Genomic DNA, 6,476 nt, shown 5'->3' on the forward strand with positions numbered 1-6,476 from the left:
GATACTTGGCCTAAAGGTGACCGAGTCGCGACCTATTACACAGAATATAAATATAACTAAGATCGAGTCAAGTATACAATTAAACGTAACGAAATGAGAATTGGGACAATAACTGGAAGCAAAGACTAAGCGGCCTGCACCAGCGTTCGCTATTAGAGGGGATAGGAAAGGCGACAAAATAAACGACAAAATAAACGAATAGTAACGTACAATTAAAGAGACAATACAAAGGTTAACCAAGGGTTCAGTAAGGAATAGCGAACGCGTTAGGATACAGGCCAGACGTAATTGTATACCCACGCCGGAGTTAATTACCCCCGCGTCAGCAGCGCTACTGCTACGCCCTACACGTATGTTAACGCGAACGGTAAAAAACGAATTTACCTTACGAATGCGCGTTAACACCCGGGTTTTCCTCGCCTTTGCAGATCGACGGCTCTCTGTTGATACTGATGTTATGTCCAAACGATTCGCCGTCGATCTTCGGCCGTCCTTTTGAAGCGGTATTGATGTTATTCCGCTCCCGATCTTCTTCTTTAGGACGGCGTGGCAGTTCTTCTCGCTGCTTTGTGCTTGATTTGCAGCGAGGCGGCGAGGAATCTCGACGTGTAGGGCCTCGACCAGAGTTGCACACGGCAGCCTTTCTGCTATAGTCGAACAGTTAAGGCAAGCGTGTCGCCAATTAGCGGGATACGTCAATGCACTGTGTAACGCGACGGAATCTCCCGCTGAGAAGATCGCCACATTAGGTCATTGATTGCCGCGAACTCGGCTATCGTTGCTGGCCTGGTTTTTCGAGTCTTCAACAAGCCTATAGTTCCGCTGGCAGAATCACATCTGCAATAGGCTCTGTGGACATTATATCATCACTGGCCTACATAATCGCATCTGCATTGGCTTGGTGCTCACGATATTATCGCTGGCCTGCACAATCGCATCTGCAATAGGCATGGTACGAACGATATCATCGCTGGCGTAACCAAACCATAGTCTCGGGCCTGGCATGTGTTGGCTCCTATCTCTTGGTGGTTTGGAGACAATATGCCGCTGAGATTATTATGATCAGCGATTGTGATTAATGAGTGACATTGCGAAACTGAATGACATCGAATGTTCGCATTCCGGAAACATGTTCGTGCGTGCAAGCGTAATTGATTTCCGCTGATACTAAATTCGAAAAAAATCGAGACCACCTCGTTTTATTTAAAACACTCCCCTTATTTTTCGGCTGGCTACGGGCCTGATCATGTGAATTTCTCATGGAGGAATTAGAGCGAGCTATCATGTCGGCCTCAATTCCGGTATCAGCCAGTGTTGGGATCAAGTCACCCTTTTGCAAATTGATATGATACAATTCGAGCCTGTGTCAATGGTTGAGGACTATACAAACTATTTTCGAATTCAATTTCAATAAAACAAGAGGTTTGGTTAAGTTAAGAACACAGAACATAAATAGTCCTTTTGCTATTAGATTACTTTACTATACTATAATTTACGACAACGTAGGCTGTAAGCTTCGATCACTTCGTTTGCGAATAATGTATTTGTGAGAGAACAATGGAGGCTCAGTAAAACGCACGATCATTGAATGATTGGTCGCTCTCACTGCTGGTTACACCAGCCTTGCGCGAACAATCCGAACATATGCTAGATCAGTGGTCGGGAACCTTTTTTGTCCGAAGAGCCATATTGGCCCTATTTTTCCATCCCAACTCCGAAAGAGCCATACATTCCAATCAACTGTTACGTCACAATTGAAAATTTGTGACGTCATGGTAGCACTAATTCGAACTCCCTACATGGGATTCCTCGTGTGCGCCACATTTTTTCTGTAAAAACTGATATTTATTGTTCGAAAATAAAGCTGGAAAAGAGAGGTAAGGCGCAGATGGGCCAAGCCTCACCAATGATAACGCAATTCATCGTAAGTAGCTTAGAATTTATTATAACTGATCTGATGTTAATGTGACTGTCACACTGATCCGAAAATCTAAATACTCATCGACTTCTCAATTCTCAAAGTATTCGGCGGTAACATATCGTTGCGCTACACGCATATATTTTATCGCCGATACTACACAGAACGTGGAGAACGTGGAACATGGATAGCTATGGCTTTGTTTGTAATTCGAGTTTGTAATTGTTAATGTCACATCCACAACAGTTCAGTTCGCGCCGTAGATCAGGAAGACAATGTGAATTTGAAAATAGCATTTTGAAATGAGCGTCGCCATGTGTGCTATGTTCTTTGATTCAACGTATCGCACAATTCAAGATTTCGATTCGGATACATCGCCAGGAGGTAGTCACCAGTCATTTCGATGGCGTGGGTTCGAGCCCGTCGCTTCCATCACGCCAGGATACAGAGCCTGTAGCCTACTCTCTGTTGCACGACGAAACGATGTCGACACACGATAAACGTTTAGTACTGAAAAGACATCCTAACAGCACGAGTAGTCGTTGTATAAGGCAACTAAATAAACGGCGCAATCAGAGAACTAATCAATAGCCTTTCAATTAACAGGAGCCGAGATTCGGCTCCAACATAACACAAACAATACTGGCGCAAAGAATTCGCGAGTGATATTGGCCGCCGATGGGACAGTAACTTAAATTTGATTATTTTGAAGAGAGGGGGTCCGAGCCCCTGAACCGGAAGAAGGCATTGTCTTTACTTCTCAAAGACATGTTAATAGTAATACTGCCACGAGAATAATTATTTTGGCCGTGATGAAAATTTACTAAAAGTCGCTGCAATATTGATCAATTCAGTGTAAAAATAAATATTTGGCAAAGAGCCATATCTTATACCCAAAAGAGCCATATATGGCTCGCGAGCCATAGGTTCCCAACCACTGTGCTAGATACAGTGATTTTTATCGACACCGATTACTTGATGACTTGAAATTGACTCGTGAATTTTGCTCCGAGTCACGAGTCAAACCACATTTCTGATACGCCGAGTCAAGTCAAGTCAAGTCAAGTCGTTTTAGCAAAGTGACTCGAGTCAAGTCAAGTCATACGAAAAAGTGACTCGAGTCTGACTCGAGTCAAGTCATGACTCGAGTCATCCCAACACTGGTATCAGCTACTCGTCCATCCAGTACTGGAAACCTAAACAGAAGAATGGACAAAAAGGAAGCGCTGCTTACTATATTCAGCCTTGCTTACTATAATTCAGCCCATTTTTTGGAAGCAGAAAGAGCATTTAATACGTGTGGACTCTTCGCTACAAAACTCAGGTCCAGGCTACAGGATGCCACTATTTATGCGGTGTGCTTTATAAGGAGGGAGCTGCAATTACACTGTGTAATGATTTTCATCATCATCATCATTGGTTTATTAGCAATTTTATCAGTTCAATACACCACAAAAATGCGATACAATGAAAAGACAGGAAGATGTCGAAGCGACAAGGAGTAGTCTATGGAATCTGACACCCACCTTGGCCTAGGCGATGTAAAGAGGAGGCATGCACACTGAATGAAAGTAAAGAAGATAGTATAGAAAAAGAATGCGACAAGAAATAGGGCGGCATGTCATGGGAAGCGAGATCGATAGGTCAGTCGTGGTCCGGTAATCTTGAGGATGGACTGTATTTATTTAGTAGTAATTGCTTGTATTTCGGCTTGAAAGTGGACATGCTCGTCGACTGTCGGATGGCCGGCGGGATACTGTTCCACACATCAGGTTCGGCATATTTGATGGAGCGATGATCCTTTCGGTCGATCATATGATATTTGGACGACGTGGACGCGTGTGTGTTGTACTTGTGCGCTTTTGATTCAGAGGTAAAGAAGTCATTGAAATATTCGGGGAAACGACCGCAGTGAAACTGATACATAAACTTGGCGATTTCTAGTTTCCGCATATCTTCTATGTTTAGGACGCCGAATCTCTTCAGCAGCGACTTATTGGATGGGCAGCCAGGACCCTTTGGGGCCCTAGCTATGATTCGGAGTACTTTATGCTGTAGTTTCTGCAATGGCTTGAGTGCAGTTTTACTGGCAGCCCCCCAACAGAGGATGCCATAATGTAACTTCGATTGGATTAAGGATTTAAAGAGTATCAGAAGAACCCATGCTGGCATGAAGCGCCCAAGGCTGTAGAACAGGCCGCACTTCGGTGATAATTTAGTTTCTAGGGACTGAATATGACTCTTCCAGGACATGTTCGAGTCCAGTAAAACTCCGAGATATTTGGCATTATCTGTGTTGGAAACGGGCTGACCAGCGATATTAACGGTTAGGTTATTTTTTGAATTTACTGTCAGCAATTGCGATTTCGAGGCGTTTATGCAAAGGTGGTTCTCGGCCGTCCACTCATGGACTTTGGGCATTTGGTCACCAGTCAGGGCATCCAGCTCTGCCGTCGAAGATGCGGAAGAGAGGAGGTGAGTATCATCAGCGAACAGTGTGGTGTTCAATGAGGAGGTTTCAAAAATGTCGTTGACATATAAGGTGAAAAGGACCGGTCCAAGTACTGAGCCCTGGGGCACACCACAGGTCACCGGGTGAGGAGAGGACAAGGTGTCTGAGATCGCAACCATTTGTTGGCGTCCAGTGAGGTAACTTTTCATGGGCTCAAGTTGTGGGCCCCGAAGTCCGTAACGCGCCAATTTCGAGATGAGAATTTTATGATCTACGCAGTCAAACGCTTTTTTTAGGTCGAGAAAAATGCTACATCCCACATTTCGCTTCTCTGAGATATCATAGTACTGTTCGGCCACTGTTAGGAGGGCATGAGCGGTTTGGTGTTTGTTTCGGAAGCCAAATTGTTGAGGGGAAATGACAGACATTTTGGCGAGGAATGAGGACAGGCGGGAGAGGAGCAACTTTTCGAATACTATCCCGATGCATGGGAGAACAGATATCGGACGGTAGTTGGTGACATTAGTTCTATCCCCAGCTTTGTGTACAGGAACTACTCTGGCTTTTTTTAGATAGCTTGGGTAGACTCCATTTTCTATCATGAAGTGGAAAAAATGGGCCATATATTGACCGATATGCAGGCTTATCATTTTTAAAAACCATGATGGGATTTGGTCATAGCCGTCGGCCTTGTGCGATTTCAGTTTGTGGATGGCTACTTCTACTTCTTATTTGGTCGTAGGTTCAAGCAAAATTGACTGGGATATCGATCTCACTTCTGACCTGGCCGACACAGGTTTTGTAATAGAAGAAGCAATATTTGGGCCTACGTTACAAAAATATTCATTGAAGTGATTCGCGATGGCCGCCGGGTCTGAAAGTTTGTTTCCGGTATCCGAATTCACAATTTCCGAAACAGACTTATGGCCTTTTTTTCGATGTAGGAGAGAGTTAAGTCCTGACCATGTTTTTCGAGTGTCCTTTATGTGCGATCCATTTTTCACGCAGACCTCGTGAAATCGATTATCTCACTTAGGATTCACTATCCGGTTAACCGGTTAGCTAAATTCCAAATATACGGATATATCCGTTATCCGGATAGTGAAAATTATTGCTATCCGAACTAACCCTAGTATTGATCCGTTTATATTCATTTATATTCCAGGTGACCTAAGTCGCGAATGTATTTATTTTCAATTTCATGTTTCTTTTCCCACGATAGGCTACATGGATGAATAAAATACTTGAAACCCCTCTTCTCTACTTCGCCGAGGACAATGTGGGTGTCTGATCTCAAAGACTACTCCAAGTCGTTTCGACACCTTGCTATCTCTTCATTGTATCGCAGTTTTGCGGTGTTTTGAAATGATGATAGGACATCTAGATAGGACATGATAGGACGTGTAGATAGGACATGTAGAAGTAGATAGGTGATTTGTCGAGACATCTAGCGACATGTAGAAGTAGATAGGTGATTTGACGAGACATCTAGCGATATGTAGAAGTAGATAGGTGATTTGTCGAGACATCTAGCAGAGATGAGCATGGATTAGGATTAGGATTTGAAAAAACAGGATTTGTGAAATTTTGTCGGATTTGGATTGGATTAGGATTAGACATTTTTTTCTGAACGGAATAGGATTTGGATTGGATTTACCGATTTTTCTGGTAAATTCTAGATTGATATGTCGTGTGGCGAATAGCGACAAACTTTATTCAGGTCAATTATTAATGTACTTATGGTACCTTACACTATGGTACACTCGGTGTCAATGAGCATGAGAGGTGCAGCTCTATGCCAAGTTATCTTAAATCAAGAGAATTGTTGGTTGTGAAGGAGAAATTTTCAATTCCTCCTCTGAATTTCAAGTTGGAATCGGATTAGGATTGGATATGGACTTGAATATACAAAAGTTCTGGATTTGGATTTGAAGCTTCGGATTTGGATTGGATTAGGACATAGAAATTCCAAATCGGCTCATCTCTGACATCTAGCGACATGTAGATAAACTGATACTGAACTCAGGGGAGGGGCAATGACGACTGAGGACTGGGGACATTGGTCGGGCGGTTTCATTGTATTGCTATCTTGTGGTGCATTGATTT

The sequence above is a fragment of the Botryllus schlosseri genome, chromosome 9 (genome assembly GCF_051294905.1).
Source record: "Botryllus schlosseri isolate E-star chromosome 9, Bs_hap1, whole genome shotgun sequence".
NCBI lineage: Eukaryota > Metazoa > Chordata > Ascidiacea > Stolidobranchia > Styelidae > Botryllus > Botryllus schlosseri.